This window comes from Triturus cristatus, chromosome 2_1 (assembly GCF_964204655.1).
Source record: "Triturus cristatus chromosome 2_1, aTriCri1.1, whole genome shotgun sequence".
In the NCBI taxonomy this organism is placed as follows: domain Eukaryota; kingdom Metazoa; phylum Chordata; class Amphibia; order Caudata; family Salamandridae; genus Triturus; species Triturus cristatus.
The window spans coordinates 865,480,154-865,504,556 of record NC_140581.1 but is presented as its reverse complement, the minus strand read 5'-3'; the positions used below and the strand labels follow the sequence as shown (position 1 = coordinate 865,504,556).

The 24,403-nt window shown below is 44.4% G+C and overlaps 1 protein-coding gene across 2 annotated transcripts in view; it reads right to left on the bottom strand.

Annotated features, from left to right (window-relative positions):
* TJP2 (tight junction protein 2) overlaps positions 1-20,890 on the bottom strand; it is a 533,564-nt gene extending 512,674 nt beyond the window's left edge. The window contains exon 1 of one of the 2 annotated variants that reach the window (XM_085632998.1): positions 20,500-20,890. The gene's annotated coding sequence lies outside the window, so the exon portion shown is untranslated. The remainder of the gene's footprint in view (positions 1-20,499) is intronic. The other variant, XM_085632999.1, reaches the window with a different exon arrangement.
* Positions 20,891-24,403: the final 3,513 nt, after the last annotated feature.

The window sequence follows — 24,403 nt, the reverse complement described above, 5'->3', positions numbered from 1 at the left end:
TATTTGAGTGCAGTGGGCTCCTCACACCTCTAGGCCCTGGTCCAGAGAAAGCCCTGCACTAATTAATTTTCTCCCCTGAGATTCTAAGCGACAAATCAAACTGATTCTACTGACAGTAAGTGGCACTGTACCAGAATAATGAATTAGAAACGTTACCCATACAAAGGTGTTAAGAGTGCATATCCACAGGCTCCCCAAACGGATGAGGTAAGTGCTGATGAAGTGCACCTCAAACTCTTCTTTGTCTCTAGGGTAGTATCACTTCATAACCCTGCCTATTCTTTAGTGTGACATTCTGCTATTAAGGTGCAGACATATAGCTCACCATAAATCTTCTGAGCAATCTCATTCACAAACTTCATTTCCGTTCTGTTTTAATAGTTTTTTTTTTTTAAATCATAGGGCTTCTCAATTTGCAGTAAAAATACTGTGAGAAAAAGTGGACAAAAAAACTGTTAAAAATGCATACTGACCCCTGACTCACCTGCCCCCACCACCCCTGCCTCCACATTACCCGTGCAGCCTGCTGCTACCCCCAGTACGCCTGTGCGGCCTACTGCTTCAACCAGAGGTAGGCGTTCCCATCCGGACAATCAAAATCCGGGAGGGTCCGGGTGGCCAGGGAAAAGCACCTGTGCCCAGTGGAACTCGAAAGAGCAGCAGAGTGCAGAATAAGAGTTGGTCGAAGTCAAAGAGTTGGTAGTGGTTTGCCCTAGTACATAGCACGCCTACAGGGTCCGATTTGGGCGGCTAACTCCGTCATTTGCTATGGGTCGCACGGATAAGCAACAGAGTAAGCTTCAATTTGAAGCTAAAACGAGCGCCAAAACTCCTGCGCCTCCTACCCATGGCCCGGAGTTGGAGCTGGAGCAGGGCCCGACCACGAGACTGGAGCAAATGATGCTCACAATGCAGCAAAGCCTTCAGACTATAGATGCCAAAATTGATGGGCTAAACTTGCGTATGGACAATATGGCCGCGAGATTAGACAAACATGGTGCGCAGATTGTGGAGGCAGAAACCCGCATTTCAGCTGCGGAGGATCAGCTGGAGGTCGTGGGTGCCTCATGCACCTCTATGGCGAAGGTACTGGAAGTTATAAAGGTCAGGAGTGAGGATCTTGAGGCCCGTTCCCGAAGGAACAACCTGCGCATTATTGGGGTGGCCGAAACAACCAACACTGGATCAATGGAATCGTACGTGGAGGTGCTGCTCACGACACTGCTGGGTGCGGAACATTTTTCTAAAGTATTTATTGTAGAGCGCGCTCACCGCTCCCTGGCTCCCAGGCCCGTCCCGGGTGCCCCGCCGCGACCGATAATTGCCAGACTCCTTAATTATAGAGATAGAGATGTGGCACTCCGCCTGGCCAGGGAAAAAGGGAAACTCGAGTACCAGGGAATGAAAATAGAGCTGTTCCCAGACTTTACTGTAGCGGTGCAGCAAGCTCGCCGTGAATTTCAAACTGTGAAAAAAAAGCTGCAATCCCTCCAAATATCCTACGCAATGCTGTACCCGGCCCGCCTGCGAATACAGCATGCTGGAAAGGCAAGCATCTTCACGTCCCCAAAAGAGGCAATGCAGTACGCCCGGCGATTGGAGCGGCAGGAATCGGCCGGCAGGAAAAGTGGACCTTCAGATGCTGAGGACTGAATGTGGGGCCCCAGGTCTCCTGAGATGCTTATTGGTATTCTAACGGGTGCTCTTCTAGCTCCTCACTGTCTATACTAGTTACTAAGCTGTTTCCACTATATTTGGGTTGTGTTTGGCGGCTGCTGCCCGGCGGTGCGGGTGGGGAAAACGCTTGCAGGGCTCTTACATGTTCACTGATGTAACCAGGTGACTAAAGGTGCTGATGTATACTGTTGATTTTGGAGGCACTATACGTGATGGCTGTCATTCCTCTCCTAGCTCGACCCACCCTGCCTCGGCGGGGGGCCTGGAGCCTCTGGTGACCCCTGACATGGGAATTCCCCGCAAAGTTTTTGGTATGTGTGGATGCCAGGTTGGCGATATTGTTGGGCTACGGACTTTCTCTGCTCTCTGGTTAATGTGTGTTACGAGACGGAGACTGCTCCTTTTCTTTTTGTTATGCTGTTTGGTTCATACCAGGGAATGTGTGCAGAAGCGGTTGCTGACTGCAGTGGGGGGATGGGGTGGTTGGGGTTGTTGGGGATCTATGATTCTAATTGTTGACTTGGTGCAGATGCTCAGTATGCATGCTATGTGGTGCCGCGGCTATGGTTGCCTCTTAGTTGCATTTCCATGTTCAGTGAAACACTGCTATGGTGGTTAACAGTAGGCACACTCTAAATTGGTTGAGCTGGAATGTCAGGGGACTTAACAATGCTAGGAAGGTACGGCAGGTGCTCGCCTATTTGGACAGGCATAATGTGCAGGTCGCACTGCTGCAGGAGACGCATCTCACGCAGCAGTCCGCCTTGAGGGTCGCGGCTGGGTGGGCCGGGGTGCGGCTGGCTGCAATGTACTCCTCGTATGCTCGGGGAGTCATGATATTGATTAAAAAGAATGTTCCCTATACGCTGCTACAGGTGGATGCGGATGCAGAGGGCCGGTATGTTATTGCTCAGGGCACATTCTATAATACCCCGTTAACTATTGTTAATATCTACGGTCCGAACACAGATGATCCCGCTTTCTTTGATGCCATTTGGGGTAAACTCTCTAACATCTCCTGCGGGACCATTATCTGTGGTGGGGACTTTAATGCGGTATTAGACCCTGCACTCGATAGAAAAACATCGGCGTCCTATCCTTCTCGGAGGGCCCCGGGTGCAATACGGGAGGGGATGAAGTCACTGGGGCTGGCCGATATCTGGCGACAGCGACACCCACAAGTAATGGAAGGAACTTGTCACTCATACGCGCGACAGGTCTGGTCCCGAATCGACTATTGGCTGGGAACGCCGGATGTTTGCAGTTGGGTGGCACAGGTTGGGCATTTACCGAGAACATTGTCGGACCATTCCCCAGGGGCAATGGCTCTGGAACTGCCCTCACGGCTCCCGCCTCCTTTCCAGTGGCGCTTGCAATCCTCCTCTCTGCTGGACCCGGTGTTCACGGAGGGAATTCGGCAGGCTATAACGGACTACTTCGCGGTAAATGCGGGGTCGGTCACGACAAAGGGGACACTGTGGGAAGCCTTTAAGGTGACCATTCGTGGGGAATGTATCGGTCTGCAGGCTGGAGTCTTGAAGTCTCTCCGCCGCACTATGGAAACGCTGGAGAGGGAGTTGGGTGAGTTGTAACGTTCCTATAGCGACGGGCCGTGCCCGACAATTCTGGCGCGAATAAACGAAAAAATTTCTGCATATAACGACACCGCAGATCAAGAGGTTAGGCATCTCTCCCGGCGTTGCAGGGCGCGCTATTATGGGGAGGGCGGAAGACCGGGGAGGGCGCTGGCTTCCCGCCTTCTTGATCCACATCGGAAGGCGCACATAGTGCAGGGGATTAGAGAAGATGGGGAGGTCCGCCATGATGCTGATGGTATTTTGCGAGCGTTCACTGAATATTATACGGCAATGTATGAATGCCGACCTACGGCTAGCCCGGAGGAACTTGGGCAATACCTTGATGACATTGCACTGGTATGGCTGTCGCGTCGACAGCAGGATTTTCTGATGCACCGCCTCACACTGGGGGAAATACAAGATGCTATAAAAGCGCTACCGGGTGGCAAGGCGGCGGGAACGGATGGCTTGCCAGCTGAATTCTACAAAGAATACACTGACCAGCTGGCGCCGTGCCTTTTACAGCTTTACGAGGAGGCGTATGAGACCCAATGTTTGCCGCCGATTCTTCGAGAGGCGCTGGTGGTCGCCCTTTTGAAACCTGACAAGCCGCCGGAGCAGTGTGATTCGTACCGCCCCTTGTCCCTAATAAATACCGATGTCAAAATTTTGGCAAAAGTATTGGCCACGAGGCTCCAACTCTTGCTCCCGGACATGGTGCTCCCGGACCAGTCGGGATTTATTCCCGCTCGCTCCACATCCCATAACCTACGCACCATATTTGCAGTGATGCATGTGCCCGAACTTCCGGCAGTGGCAGTGCTGCTTGATGCCACAAAAGCATTTGACTCTATAGCGTGGTCCTACATGATTACAGTCCTTCATCGTATGGGCGTCCCCTTTGTCTTCACGAACTGGATTCGGTTGCTGTATACTAAACCGGAGGCCCGGGTTCGTATCAATGGGCAACTTTCTGAGAAATTTGCGATCCGCCGGGGTACTCGGCAGGGTTGTCCGCTGTCGCCCCTGCTATTTGCGTTGGTGCTGGAGCCCCTGGCTTGTATAATACGACAGAGGCACGCTGCGTCGGCGTTGCGATTTTTGCAGAGGCCGCTTGCGGTTTCCATGTATGCGGACGACATGGTGTTGTATGTGCGCGAACCGGAGCGGCATCTAGCACCGCTTATTCGTGAATATATCAGATTTGAGCGCTTCTCTGGACTGGGAATCAACTGGGCCAAATCCACTATACTGTCTCTCAAAATGATAGTGCTTCCACGCTTTTACTATTTTTGCAATATTCCGGTGCGCCTTAGCAAGTCTTTCTTTGGCACTCTGCGCTCCCTCTTGATCACGCTGGCGTGGGGGGGGGAAGAAGCCCCGCCTTCGCTGGGAAACGCTTACATAACCTTATGCTCAGGGTGGCTTTGCGGCGCCGGACTTCTATCTCTATTACCTCTGTGCTCAGGCACAGTACGCCTATTACTGGCTGCATGACCCTGCCTTCATTCCGCACGTGGCTGTTGAGGCGGGTGCGGTCCATCCTCTACCCCTCAAAGCGATGATTGTAAACACGTATACGGTGTATGAGAGGGGGGAGTTTGATACGGTGCAGACTACTGCGGACGCCTGGCGGGCTCTGGGGCGGCGTGCGGGGGTGTTACCGCTCTATGCTCCAAACATGCCGCTACTCCATCACTCGGATCTCTCGGTATCCCAGGAAACGGGTACACTGCGCACACTGGCGGGGATGGGACTAGGCACTATGGCGGACGTGTACCCGGGAGGTCAGTTTCTGACCCTAGCAGACCTTGCGGCCCGCGGTGAGGTCACGACCATGCAGCGCTTTGTATATGCTAGACTGAGATCGGCCATGCGGGTGTTCAATCCGCACTTTCCCTCCGAGCCGCCGGCTCTTGGGGCGCTGCAGTTTCTTTACACGACCACCTCCAGGGCTCGGCTAGTGACCAGGCTCTATAAGGCATCCCAGAGCGAGGGGATCTTGGCGGGAACAATGGCCCTAGACAATTGGAATATGGTACTCCCGGAGCCCCTTGCGGAGAGTGAATGGCTGGATAGCTGCAGCTTGACGGGCCGCTTGTCGCCGAATGGCAACCTGCGCTTGGTGCACTTTAAATATCTGCATCAGATGTATTATACACCGGCGCAATTGTGTAAAATTGGGCTCCGTCAATCTGATGCCTGTAAACGATGTGGGGCGCCTGGGGCAGGATTTTATCACTTGGCATGGGAATGTCCGAAGATACTTGCTTACTGGGGTGAAGTGATTAGAGGGCTGGGCTTGATGATTGAAGAATCACTGGACTGTCATCCACGGTTATGCCTGCTGGGAGTGGGGGCTAAGGTGCGCCCTGCTAATCAAAAGCTTGTCTCCATTGCACTGCTTATGGCTAAGCGGAGAATCTCTCTCTGTTGGGAGAGTCGACTGACTCCTACGACCAGCGTATGGCTGCATGACTTAGCGTATTGCCGAGATCAGCTTACCTGCTATGCAGAGGAGCTGCCGACGGCCTCTAGGCAGAGAGACATTTGGGGGCCACTCACCTCGTACCTGCTGTCGCTTGAGTAGGGGCTGATGACTGGTTTGCGGTTGATGTATTTCCCTGCTCACGATTAACTCTGGGGGTTGCTGCCTGCCTCCCGGAACCTGCCATTTCGGGGCTGTCTGGAGTTGTGTCATCGCAGCAATGTAAGTTCGCTGTACCACTGCTACTTGTGTCATTTATTGCACTGAAGTCTTGCTATTGTCTATTTGCATTGTTTTGTATTGTGTATGATATACACGAATAAAATTTCTTTAAATAAAAAAATAAAATAAAAAAAATAAAAAATGCATACGGAAAAAAAAAAAAAATGAAAAAGGTTCTGGCTACAATTTTTTTTAAATGGGCCGTGCTTTATAGAGTAAAGATAAATGTACTGGGAGCAGGAGTAAGGATGTCGTCCTACTGAAAACAAAGCAGAACAGTTAGAGTGATGTAGGTGTAAGGGGAACCAGTATGGATTTTTAGGATTCAGGGAAAGGTAGCATGGAGGTGTAGTTTAGGTTTTTAGGGTTCAGGGATGGAGAGCATAAGAGAGTAGTAAGGGCTTTTAACGTTCAGGGAAGGTTAACGTTAAGGGGTGGTAAAGGATATTTTGGATTCAGGGAAGAGTATTAATAAAAGGGAGGTAATGGGTTTTTAAGATTCAAGGAAGGGTAGCATCAAGGATAGTAAGGATTTATTTAGGCTTCAGGGAAGAATAGCGTTAAGGGGTAATAAGTAGTTTTTAGGCTTCAGTGAGAGTAGCCTTGAGGGATAGGACAGAGTTTTAGGCTTCCTGGAAGGATTAATTACAGATGGACTAATTTTCAATGTGTTACTCCGGTTTTCTTTTGTGCATGGTAATAACCAATATGTCTACTGAAAATGTATGTTAACATTTTTAAAACTCCTTATGATGAATTCCTTGTTGATCAAATTCCCTTTGATTTTCTGAAATATACTTACTTAAAACACATCTGGGAGGCATTACACCCCCCACGCCCCCCCCCCCCCCAAGACTACTTGCAAGTTCACCTCTCATCTTCCTCAACTCCCTATAGGTTTTTGAGGTACAATAAGTCTTGTATTGGTGCTCTAATCCTGTTTTTTGTTCCCAGAGCCGTGTCCTTTTTGGTTTCCCTCTGCTAACAATATTAGCATTTTATGCAAATAGTCCTTCTTGGTTTCCCTCTGCTAACAAGATTAGCATTTTGTGCAAATCGCGCCCGCCAACGGCTGCTTTTGCAGATTTCCACATTATATTCCAAGTCATCCTTCCAAGATATTCTCATTAAAATGGTCATACGAGGCTTCTCTGACACCCCAAAATGCCATTTCATTGACCTTCTATTGCATTGCATGGATGGAGTCATGCGGTGAAATCTCTAAGACTACCGGCACTGCGCCATGATCGGAAATGGCTTGGAATCTTATTGTTGATAAGATTGCTGTGCAGCTAAGTGTTTTGAATAAAACACGATAGTTTAACCTTTAATGCATCCTATAAACAATGAAATAAATAATAGAATCGCAATCTCAGGTGTTCTAAAAATGTCACTCAAAATAAGTTTTCCACTTTCCGAGTCCATTAGCAGAGAAGACGGAGACCTTGTATGATAAATATTTTGAGAGCTATCTAATCAGGAATAAGCATTGCATTAAGGTACATCCCCCACCCACATTCATGTTCCCCTTGCAAAGACCGAAGGAAAAAACCAAGCAAAAAACTGTTCACCATTTTCGTTGGACCACAAACTGGAAACAGAATAACCGGCCTAATGCCTGTGCCCACCTGTATGCAGAGAAAACCGGGCTTCTCTATCATATTAATTCTTTTAAAAATGGATAAAGACATCAGTTCTGATCAAAATCCCTACATCATCGGTAGCTGTGGAAATGAAGGGTGCTGGGAACCATATACCTTCAGAAGTATTTTTTTTAAAGAGATGGTTTTCAAACATGAATTTAGAAATGTTCATGCTCCCCCCAGCCCCCACCGTGACAACAATGCCACCAGTGCTTATATCCAAGCAAATGAGATGGTTTTGTACAGTACGCATCCTAAAGTCATGTATTTTGAGGCCCTCACATATGTGACAATTAATAAAAAGGAGGGAAATTGAAATAAAACAATTTCCCAGGTTCACACAATTTGATAAAGTGAAGTGATTCATCCCAGATTTTCTGGTTTCTTGAGTTCAGCCAGTAGATCTACATTCTTTGCTTCCCTTACACCTCTGCTGGCATCAGTTTGGCCCTCGGTCACATCAAAGACCAATCTTTGCGGCCCCTGGTAAAATGTTTGTAAGTATCCATGTTCTAGTGGCTGAGTCAAACTTCTGGTTGTAACTTAATGAACATTTGAAGGGCATTTTACCATTTAGCTAAGATTGGGCAAGGCTTACTCTTACTTGAAATGGGCCATCCAGTAAATGATGTCACAATAGATCTGCAAACAGTAGCAGAGGTAATCAAGAAATGAACACTCTAGGACACCTGTTGTTGCTAATTGTTAGAGAGGCAGGACGTGGCAAAGAGACCATAACCTGGACCGTGTAGCCTCTTCTGGCAAGTCAGTCGGAGAAAGGAATTTTCCATTGGGGGTATAGGTCGCCTAACCTTTTTAGGTGAGCCTGCCTTAACAGACTTAGAGCTTTTTCCTCTGCAGTAACGGAGATTTGGTGATCATATCGTAACAATAGTTTTGGGGAATACATTACCGGGTACGCCTGTCTTTTATGCAGCTGTTGCCATGCGTGGTGCTGATTATCTCTATTTCGTTCTTCGGGACTGTTCAGTGATGATTGCAGATAGTGGACAGGAGCTATTATTATCACGTTCTATTGTAACATGGCGGCTATACTGTTCGGGAAATACCTGCACACTGCAAACTGCGCTTGTATAAATAAAATAATTCAAGGTCTGGATCAGTGCCTGCCTCCCCCCCCCCCCTCGCTCATACGGTAGCGTACTTGTTTCGCAGTTCAGTCTGGGCTGTTTCTCGGTCCACACCAATCGTATCAGTAGTGATCAAATGGGTTTAAATAAGGAGCGAGTCAAGATTATTGGAATGTTCACATATAAGTTAAGAGACTTAGGCATGGTAATCATTTTAGTTATAGCGCACCTTGTAGTTAATGAAAGTGGTAATTAAATCCAACTGGTGATTGGATTTTCAAATTTATTGATCACCCTCCTGTAATTTTTCCTCGCCATGACTTCAGGATCTTTAGTCAATCAATTTTCCAAGTACTTCCATGATTCGTCACACTACTCAAGGGGGTACTCAAGTTGCACCTGGTGAGAGACCGGCTCAGGGACATGGACAAGTTTATTGATCACCTCGAAGATTCCACAAGTCTGCTGCAATCTCTAATCTGTGGGGCTAGGTTATTGCCTGCGCTTCTAACATAGAGAACCATAATGTTCACGTACATAGAGACCAGCAATTTACAGGAGGTATGCCATACATACACATTGTTTCCAAACTCCACTGCCTACTACTGGTGGTGAAAGTTTTATTGGCTAACTTGTTTGCCCCATAGGGCATACCTCTGATTAGTAGAAGCGCAGTGAATTGATAAAGTGAAATGAAAAAGCTGATCTACTGTAGCTTTATAATGTTATGTTTGCAAATGGGGGGGGGGGGGGGGATTTCATTAGCAAGACTGGGATGCTGATGTGGGTGGAGGGTGGGCTATGGTACTTTCGAAACAGTGATATGGGGCACATATCACTGCTACAACACGAGAGCATTGACAAGAAAAACATGACATTGAGGGGTAATATGCATGCAGATAATCTAGGGACTGGCTCTAGGGACAGACTTGGGGCTACAACACTGTCCACGGTTGCCTGGAACGTGAGAGGCCGAAATGACCCTCCGAAGACCTGAACGATCTGATTGTACTTAAACTGACTTCGCATAGAAATAGCTGATCTCCAGGAATCATATTGGAGTGCCGTCGAATCTGCACGAATAGGTGGGCACTGAAGGATGGCAGCGGAGATTGTAATGGGGGGGGGGGGGGCTGAGAGATCTTGGTGTCATTAATCCATGGAGATCAAGTCAACCCCTTAAAAGGGAAGGTACTTATGCTTCCACGGTGCATGGATCATGGTCACGGTTGGACCATTGGTTGGCCTCCAAGGATGGACATGCTTGGGTAAAACACACATTGCACCTACCGTGCACACTGTCTGACTATGCACCTTTGCCATCAGCACGCACTTAGAAACACTTGAAAGAGAATTAGGGAGTCTGGAATGGGATTTGGGGTACAACTAGACCTACAGTTACTGGTGTGAATAAGGGACATGGTGTCTGATTGTAATGACAAAACAGAGAAGGAAATTAAATATAGAAGCAACTGCCAGAGCCTAAAGTGAATGCAACAAACGAGACACGGACTGGGCAACTAGCCTTAGGGCATTGTGGACCCACAACTATATTACGAATATTAAAACGGACAATCAGAGGAAACACTGACACTGCCTATATAATGTCTAACTCTCTAGACTTCTATTCAGATCTATTGGATACCAGACTGACATGTCGGGGAAGCGACACAGCTTTGGTGTGGCTGAGCGTGGGGGCAATTGGAGTTTCTAGACCAGCCTCTAACGATAGATGAGATATGTTTTTTTGTACGCAACCCGCCGAATAATAAAGCACACAGTCCTGATGGCTTGGTAAACGAGTTCTATGAGGAATACGCTTCCATTCTAGCACCGCACCTACTATTGATGTAGAAGGCAGTGAGAAAAACCTCGTACGTTGCCTCCATCCACAGGAGACACAGTCATGTTACTAAAACCTGACAAACCAGCATACAGACACAGACCCTACCACCTACCTTCAATGATCCACTTTCAATGACAAACATCAACTCTAAGATACCTGCAAAAATCCTGGCGAATAGATTGTTGCCATTACTGCCAGGCATAGTATGGTTGGACTAATAGGGCACTGTACCAGCCCGCTCCATAATTTATGCATATTATTTGCGCTGTTTCACCAGCTTGACCCCGATTTGGAAGCAGAGGTGGTATTGAAGCTTTCCACTCTCTAGAATGGCCTTACACACTGGCAGTTTCAGAGAGGATGGGCATACCCTGTTCTTTCATGGACTGGGTAAGCCTACTGTGTACTGGCCCCATGACGCGAATTTGGATTAATGTATTCATCTTGGAGCCAATCAACATTAAAATAAAGACCAGGCAAGGGTGGCCACTATTCCCTATCCTGTTCGACTTTTCAGTGGAAATGTGTTAACTGCGATAACTATACTCGAGCTCTACTCACAGTTTCACCTCCTGTAAATTGCTGGTCTCTATGTACGTGAACATTATGGTGCTCTATGTTAGAAGTGCAGGCAACAACCTAGCCCCACAGATTAGAGATTGCAGCAGACTTGTGGAATCTTCGAGGTGATCAATAAACTTGTCCATGTCCCTGAGCCGGTCTCTCACCAGGTGCAACTTGAGTACCCCCTTGAGTAGTGCGACGAATCAGGGAAGTACTTGGAAAATTGATTGAATAAAGATCCCAAAGTCATGGCGAGGAAAAATTACAGGAAGGTGATCGATAAATTTGAAAATCCCATCACCAATTGGATTAAATTACCACTTTCATTAACTACAAGGTGACCTATAACTAAAATGATTACCATGCCCAAGTTTCTTAACTTATATGTGAACATTCCAATAATCTTGACTCGCTCCTTATTTAAACCCATTCGATCACTGCTGATACGATTGGTGTGGACTGAGAAACAGCCCAGACTGAACTGCGAAACAAGTACGCTACCGTATGAGCGAGGGGGAGAAGGCACTGATCCAGACCTTTAATTATACTATTTATGCAAGCGCAGTTTGCAGTGTGCAGGTATTTCCCGAACAGTATAGCCGCCATGTTGCAATAGAACGTGATAATAATAGCTCCTGTCCACTATCTGCAATCATCACTGAACAGTCCCGAAGAACGAAATAGAGATAATTAGCACCACGAATGGCAACAGCTGCATAAAAGACAGACGTACCCGGTAATGTATTCCCTAAAACTACTGTTACTATATGATCACCAAATCTCCGTTACTGCAGAGGAAAAAGCTCCAAGTCTGTTAAGGTAGGCTCACCTAAAAAGGTTAGGCGACCTATACCCCCAATGTAAAATTCCTTTCTCCGACTGACTTGCCAGAAGAGGCTACACGGTCCAGGTTATGGTCTCTTTGCCACGTCCTGCCTCTCTAACAATTAGCAACAACAGGTGTCCTAGAGTGTTCATTTCTTGATTACCTCTGCTACTGTTTGCAGATCTATTGTGACATCATTTACTGGATGGCCCATTTCAAGTAAGAGTAAGCCTTGCCCAATCTTAGCTAAATGGTAAAATGCCCTTCAAATGTTCATTAAGTTACAACCAGAAGTTTGACTCAGCCACTAGAACATGGATACTTACAAACATTTTACCAGGGGCCGCAAAGATTGGTCTTTGATGTGACCGAGGGCCAAACTGATGCCAGCAGAGGTGTAAGGGAAGCAAAGAATGTATATCTACTGGCTGAACTCAAGAAACCAGAAAACCTGGGATGAATCCCGGCTTCTTCCCTTTATCAAATTGTGTGACCCTGGGAAATTGTTTTATTTTAATTTCCCTCCTTTTTATTCATTGTTACATATGTGAGGGCCTCAAAATACATGACTTTAGGATGCGTACTGTACAAAACCATCTCATGTGCTTGGATATAAGCACTGGTGGCATTGTTGTCACGCTGGGGGGGGGGGGGGGGGGGGGGAAGCATGAACATTTCTAAATTCATGTTTGAAAACCATCTCTTTAAAAAAATACTTCTGAACGCACCGCTTTATTTTGATTTACTAAAGTAAAATGGTTCTACAGGTCAATGAATTAGTCTTTTCAAAATTCAAAAAGTGTATTGTATTTTTACATGTTTGTGGTCTTTAAAAATGATAGCGTTCTTAAAGTTAAGGGCCTAGTTACTTCCTTTTGTTTAATTGCAAATCAACCTTTAAATAAGATCTTGCTGCATATTTGACAATTTTTCAATGTTAGCGCTGAGTCGAGTAAACAACAGCCCAGTGCTGCTGCTACTGCTCAGGGGGCCGCATGTGAAGGTCAGGAGGGCCGAATGCAGCCCCTGGGCCGTACTTTGAATATCACTGCACTAGAACATGGATTGGTGCTTAAAGGGGACACCACCAGTAGCCTTTTCTTCCAAGCCCTGGAAAACAGACATGAAAACTAAGACATCTGCAACTGAAGAGCGGGTCGCTCCTCAGCTGCTGCACAGCTGAAGTGCTGCAATAAATCCATTTTGCACTGCGTGAGTGTACATGAAAAACTAGAGGGCACTCTAGAAGAGCACAAATGGCTTTACAAGGGAATTGCAATTTACAAACAATATAATATAACAGCATGCATTGAACTGTTTATGCATCACATAAATGAAGCTGCTCATGCACAGAGTAATTTTATATTCCATATCCTTGCCAAAATCAAGAACAGAGAAATTTGACATTATTGAGACGGTGAAGGACCCCATCCACTGAGCAGCTCAGTGAGTGGACATGAATAAAACTTAGCAGCTCAGAATGGTGAGGACGTGTGGATATTAGATTTAACCAACAAGAGTATAAAGCACTAGACGTGCAATACCAACTATTGGTGACATCATGGCCGGTGAGCAGTCAAAATATCAATTTTTTTATATCGACCTACAGTAATATTGAATTTTTTATATCGTAGGGACAGAATATCGATGTCAAGAATATCGGTGACCAGAATATCGACCTTAAGATAAGTAATCAGAGTCTGGTGGCTCAGTGGACTAATGCGTCTGCTGCAGGGGCCTGTGTTCGACCTCATGGTCACAGGTTCAAATCCCGGCGGGTCCACTCAGCCTTTCATTAATCTGAGGTCGATAAAATGAGTACCATTGAGTTGGGTAACAATAAACATCTGTTATTCAGCGCCAAGATACCCGTAGTGGTGAACGTGCGCTTTACAAATACACGTGTTATGTTAATATTTTTTTTATATCGAAGTAATATCGTTAGAAAAAAATATCGTTGTTAATAATAATCGATATTTATATTTGTGTTATGTATTTTGTATCCATGTTTAACATTTTTTGTAATGTATTTTTATTATTTTTAAATATACGTATTAAATGTTTAGAAATTAGTAATTTTTTTTAAGTAAATTTTGCATTTTAGTATCAGAGCGGGTTGTGGGTTCATAGGGGAATAGGGTGGGAAGTAATTAAATTATAATTAACTAATTAATATGTTTTTATGTGATTAATGTATTGTTAATTTGTATTAATTTATCATATTACTTATAATTAAATTATATATTTTTCTTTTTTTGTTATTTTTAATTAATTTGTCAATTATTAATTGGTAATTAATTTTTATTAATTGATTATTAAATTAATTATGTTAATTTTTGTGTGTAGTGGGTTGTGGGTTTATAGGGGAAATAGGGTGGGAAGTAATTTAATTAATATTTAATGTATTAATTATTAATTGGTAATTACTTTATGAATTGATTAACTGATATTTTATATTAATAGTTAATTTATATATTTTTTAATTGTTCATTTATTATTGATCGGTAATTAATTTTTATTAATTGATAATTAAATTAATTGTGTTCTTTATGTGTAGTGGGTTGTGCGTTTATGGGGGAATAGAGTGGGAAGTAATTTAATCTTATTTAAGAAAATATTAATTTAATTGGTATTTATTATTAATTTTTTTGTTAATTTTTAAAATGTTATTTATTTTACAAAAATTATTTAATTTATAAGTATGTAAATTTAACCCCTACACTATCCTACATTTTCAACACTTACAGTCACTGGAGTAGGAATAGTAATTTTAACCCCACGCTATCCAACACTTTCCCTACTGTTGCACTCCCTGGAGTGGGAATAGTGATGTTAACCCCTTCGCTATCCAACACTTTCTCTTCTGTTGCACTCACTGGAGACGAATGGAAGACCACATTTAACCCCCTAGTCTTGAATACCTGCTCATTCCCTTTGAGTTATGCAATCTCAACGCGGCCTTCCAGCATTTAGTCAACATCTTTAGAAACGTATTAGGCCCTTTTGTCATCATTTATCTAGAGTATGTCCAAGTTACTCAGAAAAAAGGATAATATCGTATACATCTCTGCAAAGTGGTACAGTATCTCAGGAAACCACATCTCTACACTAAATGAGAGAAATGTGTTTCTGAAACAACCTTTCGGTGTTTTATGATCTGTACTGGAATCCATGCAGATTCCTCTTCAAAGTCATGGCAGTACAAAAGTGACCTAAACCTAAGAAGGTTAAACAGATACAAAGATTCTCAGGATTTGCAAATTTCAAAACAAACTTTCTTGATATTGTCAAACACATCATGAAACTGACTAAGCCACGAATTCCCTTCATATGGCGGCCAGAAGAAGAGGCTGCTTTCCTTAACCCTAGGTCCGCATTCACAATAGCACCAATCTTAAGGCATCCAAATGCAGACCTACAGCTTATACTGGAAGATGCATCTGCAGGTGCAATTGTTTTTCAAAGACATCTGCAGACAGCTGCCCTACACCTAGTAGGTTTTTAAGCCAGAACACTCAAATGCTGATAAGAATTACACTATAATTATTATGATCGAGAGATTCTCTCTACCAAAGAAGCCTTTGTGCATGAGATGGATTACGAGGAAGGAGCACTACATTATATTCTGGGGTGGACTAATCATAAGAATTAGTAGTTTTTTAAAACTTGGAAGTGTGCCATCGCTTGTCATGCTAGATGGTCATTATTTTTCTTTCACTTTCAGTACCATATCTCCCACCTTCCTGGAGTTCGACTAGTAAAGCAGATGAACTCTCCTGATAAACAGAAGAGTTGGATGGGAAGCACAATGCCAATTCGATTGTGCCAATAAAAACTCCAGATCCACCGTAAGATGAAAAGTTCTTAGTTCAAGTTAAAAGGTATATGTAAACCATAGACGTAGCGTGCTACTCACCGAAAAAGCACTTCAACACCACAACAGGGGTAACAAGTGCTATATAAATGCAAACCTTTTTCCCTCCTCTATCCCTCCGCTATCCTTATCAATCCAAATAGATTAATATACACCACTCAAATTACTTTCATATTTCACTATACTAACTCACCACTAATCCTTATGGGTTCAGGAGTAGCGTGCTACTCACCAAGAAAGTGCTTCAATACCCCATTAGGGGTAGCAAGCGCCATATAAATGCAAACCTTTTTTCCCTCTTCTATCCCTCTGCTATTCTTCTGAATCCAAATAACTGACTAACCTATCCACCACTCAAATTACTTTCATATTTCACTATACTAATTCAACACTAATCCTTCTTGGGTTCTGGAGTAGCGTGCTACTCACCGAAAAAGCGCTTTGACGCCTCATCAAGGGAAATAAGCGCTATATAAATGCAATAACAATACAATAGACATGCAACAATGGCTAGCATTTAATTCCTATGTCAGAATATATCAGGATGAGCTGTTATTTCAGGAGGACACGTTATTGCCTACAGAAGAACTTCCACTTAAACCCATCAGTAGTGTCTGGATTCCACAGTGGCAAAACATCCCGGGGGAAGAAACGATACTGAGTTGCACTTGATATTTTTGGTGGCCATACATGGCCCGAACAATCAAGGCCAAGCTATAAAAGGTTCCACATGCGCTCGGGGGAAAAAGTCTCAAAGGCCTGTAGGATTTTTGCTACTCTTTCTAACGACTAAATCTTCATAGCCACTAATCACTATGGACTTTACAGTGTAACTCCCCAGTACAGTACCACCTTAGTGGTGATGGGCTACTTAACTAAGGCGGGACACTTTATAGGCTTAAACAACTGCCAACCGATACTGCTCTGGGGAGGTACTTTATTCGAAAAATCTTTCATCTCCATAGTTTGGCAGACTGAATTGTGACTGATTAAGGGGCTCAATGTATAAATAAATCCATTGAAATAACTTCAGAAAGATGTGGGACACTGTCTACAAGATATCATTCACAAACAGATGGACAGGCAGAGGTTGAACCAGTCATTTAAACAATATTTGAGTTTCTTCTAAAGTCATGACAGCAGGACGCGGTGCAGTGGTTGCAGCTGGTGGTGTTTACCTTCAAGAATTCATTGCATAGTGCTTTGGGCAGATCTCCATTTTTAGGTCTCGCCTGACCCAGCGCATGCGCTTGTCTGGCGAGACTTTTTGAGAGGGCACCAAAAAGTGCTACCGGGCCAGCCTAAAGCTACAGTGCATGTGCGCGGGCGCGCGCGGCGCACTTGACCGCGATTACTTCCACTTTCACAGCCGCTTTGCTGTTTGATCGCGATCACTTTCACGGCCTCTTGGCATAGCCAATAGGTCTCGCTTTTGGGACCTTATAAGTATTTAGTTATGCAACTGTTGCACGGCTAAACACTTATAAGGTCCCAAAGGCGAGACCTATTGGCTATGCCAATGCTTGTTCTGTTTGTATGGTGTACTTAAAAGATGTTCCCGCCATCTAGTCCGGCTGTTCAGGTTCCTTCAGTATCAAGTGATCCCTATTTCATTCATAAAGTTTGACATTAAGCAATCGCCGATTTTCAATAAAAACTAAGCAAAAAGCAAAGATTCTCTCCTGGTCTTTCACAGCATGCATCATAGACCCACTGGCATAAGTGCTGGTAAGAGAATCATCAATTAGGAAACTATCTTTCGACTGTCATTTCCTCTTAGTGCAGGACATTTATATGGGATTGTCATCCGGGTTTTAAGATATAGGTTGTCATCCAGTATGAACTTACCTCAAAACACCATCCATCATAAGCAAAGTCTCCAGCTATCCAGTATGCATTCACCACATAAACCCCACCCAGCATGAATGTCATCCACGATACTTTTACCATGCATTGCCTTTACAACGTAAACGCCTTTACCCCAAAGGTAAGTATATTTAAAGTAAGTATGTGTGTATATCTAATTTAAGATTTAAGGATGGGTAAGGGTATTGGGTGGTAATGGTGTTTTTAGGGTTTATGGGTGGGCAGAGGTATAGGTCCTTAAGGCTGTTTTTAAAGTTTGAGGTGGGTAGGGGTATAGAATGGTAAAGGTGTTTTTAGGGTTTACGGTGGGAAGTGGTGGTAAGGGTAATTAAAAAGGGGGGTTCCCTCCTATTAAGAAAATGTTTAAGCTATAATTATTTTTTTTTAAAGTGTAGGGGAAATAAAATTACAAATTATATACCTGCTGCATTGAAGACGCTCCTTTCGGGGCCACAGACCAGAGAGATGTGGTGCGTATGCTGGCGGAGCACTACGGTACTCCCAATACAAACACGTCCAAACGCACACTCAGGACATGGTCAGCAATGCAGTACTTGTAGTTGAATTCACATTGTGGATTAAACTACACTGCTGACCGTGTCCTGAGTGTGTTTGTGTGTGTATATATATATATATATATATATATATATATATATATATATATATATATATATATATATATATATAGAGAGAGAGAGAGAGATATATATATATATGCACATACATGCACATTTAAAGTACTTACTTTGCGTGGTAAAGGCACACTTGCGGTAAAGGCACTGCGTTGTAAAGTTTAAAAGGCATGCCTTTACCTTGACAGTTCTACAACTGGAGGAACACACACTGTACAAGTGAAAATATGTGCATGGTATGCTGCAAGGTAGAAAAGATTTTTGGCATCAGGGGTTGTCTTTTCAGGGCAGTTGACAGTATTCTCTTTTGTCATTGAGCATCATTAAATGATATTCCCTCAATGGGACTCTCCATTCTCTTGTTGCTTGGATAAGAATTTACCTTGAATAAACGATAAGACAAGAGGCGTTTGACAAAACGGGAACAAGTGGTTTAATTAAACGCTGCTGTCAAGGCTCTCCTGGTTGAATGCGTCAGCTCAAAATCTCTTGATGTATAAAGTTTTGGCCGTCAATTTATACAGTTCATGAGCTACAATAAAGTGTTCTCTACATTCCAAAAGAACATCTCATAAATCAATCACATGTGCGCATCTGATAAGGACACAGATGGCCCTCGACCTCAGTGAGAGCTAGTGTGGGCCAGTGTGTATGTGTCTAGATGTCCAGTGTGAGGAACCCGTAATCGCTACATGTCGTGTGCATGTCGTGTCCTGATTGGTTGAGTGTACTTATCTACATGTGGTATCTAGCTTTGTGGTATTTCTGGAGGACGCGAACCTTTGGCCAAATGGGTTTTACTTCTGACTTGGTTGTGGTGCAACTATCTATCTGTAGAATCGATCAGGGTTCTACGTGGGTGCGTGTTTGCCTATTAGTTATGGTGGACCCCACCTTAGACTTGTATCACAATAAGCGTGGGCATTGGCCGCAGGACCTGCCTGCCCACATATCTGACTCAGGATGATGGGCAGGTCACCTTCGGTGAATCCGACAGCACTGATGTGAGTTTGTTGGAACTCCTAAAAATAATACGGCAGCAACTGGTTTCATTTTAAATCAACATTACCAACATGGTGCATACAGTAGTCGTTTTGCACACAGAACACCCAGCTTCAGAGATAGTCAGGATTAGGACCAGAAAAGAGAACAACAAAAGGACACCCATAACAACAGCCAGAAGTGTAGCAGGCCCCGGTGTTGCAATCCCACCTTTTCTGCCACACATTCCAAAGGATTGAAAAAACATCGGTTGGTTAACTCCAGGCCACCAACACGCGCCATGCAATGGTTTGTACATTTGAAAACCAGACTGAAACATGGTGGCCCCGGTAATTTGGACAAACGTGTTGCTGTGAATCCGAGCCCCCTCACTGTACGCATAGGTAGCCTCTTAAAACGCGATTCATCCAAAAACATCTTTTTTCCTCCATCTTAAACATCGCTCTACTCATGTAACACTCCGACACCCCCACCACAGAAAGGGTTAATGCTGGAAAAGATAAAGGTCTGTCAGAGACCAGTAAATATTTCTCTGGCAGCTGCATCAGGTGTGCCTCCTATCAGACCGAGCACAAACACAATCTTAATACGGGTTTCCATTGCAGGCGAGCCTGTCAGGAGCAGCGGGCGTTTCTGCAGCTGCCTTTGGAAATCTGCGAGCTCGGACTTGTACTCAACAAGCAGAGCGAGCAACACACTTCTAGTTTGAAAAAAATAAAATGAAACTTTGCTGGTAAGCACGCAAAGTAAACTTGTATAATGTAACCTCGGAAATGTGCATTGTTTACACAGATGCCAAGCGGCCCCGATTCCACGTGTGACGGAGTCCGGCAGTTCAGAATTTTTCCCAAAGAGCATTCTGCGTTCTGGCATTTGTAGTTTTGATTAAAATATTTTCAGTAAGGGCTCTAAAGTTCCATTGTGCGGAATGGTGTTAACTAAAAAGCGACAGGCTCGTGGTGTCAGTTTCAGAAGGCACGGGGCCCCGAAATTAAGACAGGTAAGTGAAATACACGCTGCAAAACTCAAAACTCTTAAGAGCAACATCTGCGCATGCTAGATTTCTTAGTTATGGGAGATAATTTAGCTTGCAGATTCTTAACTTTAGTACAAAGAAACAAGGAAAAATAAAACCAGGAAGCGAACGCGAGCTCTCAACACACCTTCATAATGAAAGAACGCTCTGCTCACCTTCTGCGGATGTGACCGACTGGGGCCGCCTCCTCACCCCGGTGGAGGTGTACGGGCTGCCGAAAGGCAGATTGTCCTCTAAACGTCCCAAGAAATCAGACTTTCCAAAACATTTCTTTTCTTCTCCGCGGGAGGGAACAGAGGATGGGTTGGGCCGTGGAAGGGTGTGTAAGCTCCAACAGCGTGAACTGTGAGTCAGGCTACTTCCTGTTTGGAAGGACGCGGGGAAAGGGGCGGGGCTATCAGGGCAGGATCATCCCACGAGGCAGGTAAATTCCAGACTCTGTAATGAGGAAGAAACGGCGCGTTACGGATGTTGTAGATGGTCCTTGCGTGATGTCCTGTATCTCATTACAGCATCACCGACACCAAGGCTCTCGATGAAAATGATAAACGCTGATCCTTGCTTGCTTTTTTCTGGGAATGGCTTTTTCTATTTTTATTTCCCAGCGTCAAGGCTGAGAAATGGGACCTGTGGAATTTAGCCTGTCTCTGATGTTAATTTGGCAGATTCTTTCTCTGTAAATTCTTTGGTATGAGTTAAAAACAAATCTACCCAGAATCAAAAGAATATTTTTATGTTGTGACAGTCCCTTAGTTGATGGAGAACAGTCCCGTAGTTGATGGAGAAGAGCTCCATTCCAGCACCTGGGCTCCAAGCTGTCTGCAGCTGGCCACTTTGCCTGAAGGGAAACATAAAGGCGACAAACTCTTAACATTGCACTCTCTTCTTGGTGGATTGCATTTGTTCCCGGAGGACCACCATAGGTGTGAGGGCTCCCCCGTCTCATTTTTTAGCCCCCGTGTCATCAGGAGGAGAGAGGTGAGTCCCAAAGGGGACCTTAAAAGGGTTTAGCAGAGACGGCTAAGCTTCTTTGTAGTTTTGTACCTACCTAGGTAGGTACAAAACAACAAGCATTGGCATAGCCAATAGGTCTCGCTTTTGGGACCTTATAAGTATTTAGTTATGCAGCACAATATACTTGGTGCAACAACATCAACTGTTGCATGGCTAAACACTTATAAGGTCTCAAAGGCGAGACTTATTGGCTATGCCAATGCTTGTTACTTCATGTCAATCCATAAAGCTTATACAGATACTGTAGCTGGGACTTGTTATTTCTCTGCGAAACGTTAACTTGGAATCAGGTTCACCTCCAAAGGTACTCTTGATTGTACTTACGAACAAGATCAGGCGGAGTATATATCACATGAGATCGCATTACAGGCAAACACTAGGCATATCCACACCCCCTCTCGTGCGTTTTAAGGGAAAAAAAGGGTGAGTACCACAAATACTTGATTTATCAGACACAAAAAGCAGAGAAACAAGATCTGGCAAAGCCAGTAAGTCTCATCTTTAAGACGTATTACCTTTGCCAATGTTTAGGTCTCGGGTAGCGTAGGCTGCGCAGACATGCGCAGTCTTGCTGGCGAGATTTAATGTTTTAGGGTAGATTTCTCTAGTGGGCTTTAAGCCCGCCCCTCTTTTCCATTGGCTGGCGTCACCGTTTATGCTAAACGGTGGCCAGCCATTGGAAATGAGCGTCTAGTGACATACACTTTTCTCTTTTAGAGCCGTCCCAGTTGGACTGGCTCGATTCCTTTACGTTTGTGGTAAAAGCTTTTCTTATCTTTATGGGGCCATGTGTTTCAAACATAAAGACAAGAAAGCTTTCGTAAAGGACGAAAGTGAAAGCGGACTGGGGAGCAGTGGGGGTTGAACGACGAATGTAAAACAAGCACAAGCAATGCAGAAGAACAGGAATGAATGCTTGACTCTTTACAGATATTTCATTTATGAGCACATCTCTCTTGGGCTGTGCAGGGTCGGATCGGGCCGGGACATAACGGGGCAGTGAGGGCAGCTAAAGTTCCCCGAGCCCCATAACCCGGGCCGAGCGCTGGGCACATCACGGCCTCTGCAGGCGCCTGTGCGGGAGGGAGGGCGGGTCATCGGAATGACAGATCACTTGTTTTGTATTCGTTTCTGCATGTGAATTGCTGCTGTGAGTATGCTGTCCTTTTTTTGTTGTATTTGTTTCTGCATGTGAATTGCTGCTGCGGGTACACGTCATGCTCTGTTTATGTAGGCGTGCTGCAGCATCAAATTACATTCTTCACTTGGGAAAGGTAAACATACGTACACTTGGATGACAATTCTACGATGACCAGTACCTTGATAGAGCAGTCCGGCCTGCCGGGAATGTGTTCTCTTAGTGGGTGCCTCGTTTCCTGTTTGCTTGATGTATGCATGCGTACTGCAACAACAAATTACACTGGTTCTACCTATACGGCTGCTGGGCGTGTAGCAGAAGCAGGCGGTGTACTGTTGCAACCCAAACGGGGAAGTAAATGAAACTCACAAGGTGCTCTAAAAGCTTTGCATTCCACCGTGAAGTGTAATATTAGGTGCCATGGTACGTGCACATAGTTACAGCATGGCAAGCATCTGTAGATGCAATGCGCACAGATGACATAACAGTTCATTCACCTAATAGATACAACTGAGCGGTATTTAATTATTCATTTCACCCAGCATACCGCCACACCTTTCTTTTTAAATAAGTTGCATTTCCGCTTTTTTACTGTTATGTCATCTGGGCGCATTCCATCTACAGATGCGTTCCATGCTGTAATTATGCGCACATACCATGGCACCTAACTACATCGCGTGGAATGCAAAGCATTTCGAGCAGCAGGTGCGTTTCATTTACTTTCCCATATGGGTTCCAACAGTACACAGCCTGCTACTCTTTTGTAGTTATTTAAGGTGCCATCTGACCATTTTTTGTAATTTTGATATCAGTCATGTGAATAATACCATCAGGTGAATATCAGGCAAAACGGCCTCAGCTGGCAGTGAACCTGATTCTGAAATCCATCACTATGTGACGTGGTTCAGAAAACTTTGCATTATTTTCACTTGTGTCTCCTATCTTTCTTTGGACATCAGAATTCATTCTCAGTGTCTGCCAGTGCTTGTTTTTAATAGTGAGATCAGTTTGTAAACAAAACAAAGGATGCATGTTAGTTTAGTCTTTCTTTTTTAGTAAGAGATTAAGGCCGACAATTTAATTAGGTCAGATTAACCCTTGCATTGGGTACATTTACATAAATATTGTTTAAAGAAACCAGGTTTAATAAGGTGTAACATTTTCAGGTATCAGAAGGCAGCCAATTTCCTTTTTCAGGTTATTCAGAAACACTCTGCAGGGCATTCTAGAAGATCCTATTATATCTACATAAGGAGTCTTCCAAAGGTTTTTGGAGAGGAATGGAGACCATGTTCACTTTCAGTATTTTAAAAATTATTTAGATTGTACTTGCTGGGTTCCCGCTTATATTGATAACAGGCAGCTGACACGATCTGTCATGAGAGAAGCATGCTGTATACATGTTGAAGAACAGTAGATGTTTCAGCACTCAGGCCAAGGTGCTGCATAGCTAAATACATATAAGGTCCCAAAGGCGAGACCGTTTGCATTGCAAATGCTTGTTTTATTCATGCGGTACAAAAGGGGGTGGTGATGGACGAAGCATCAGAACCAATCAAACACTCACACCCAGTCAACAGATCTGGGTTTGATCCATCACCGTTCTTTAGCCCACTCTGCCACCCCAGTTCAGACATGGCCCAAAACCGGTCTCAGGATGCTTGTTTCTGGTCCAGGGAAGACATGGCTTGGCAGTTCGGGCTGAACTGTTCCCATGAGGCACAGGGTCAGACTAATTTGCATATGGCCATGGCTGAACTGGGGTGGTGGAGTGAGCTAAAGAATGATGGTGGATTAAACTCAGATCAGTTGACTGGGGGTGAGTGTTTGATTTGCTCAAACGCTCCGTCCATCATCCCCCTTTGGTATCGCTTTGTTTTATTCATGCAGCACAGCATCCCAAAGAA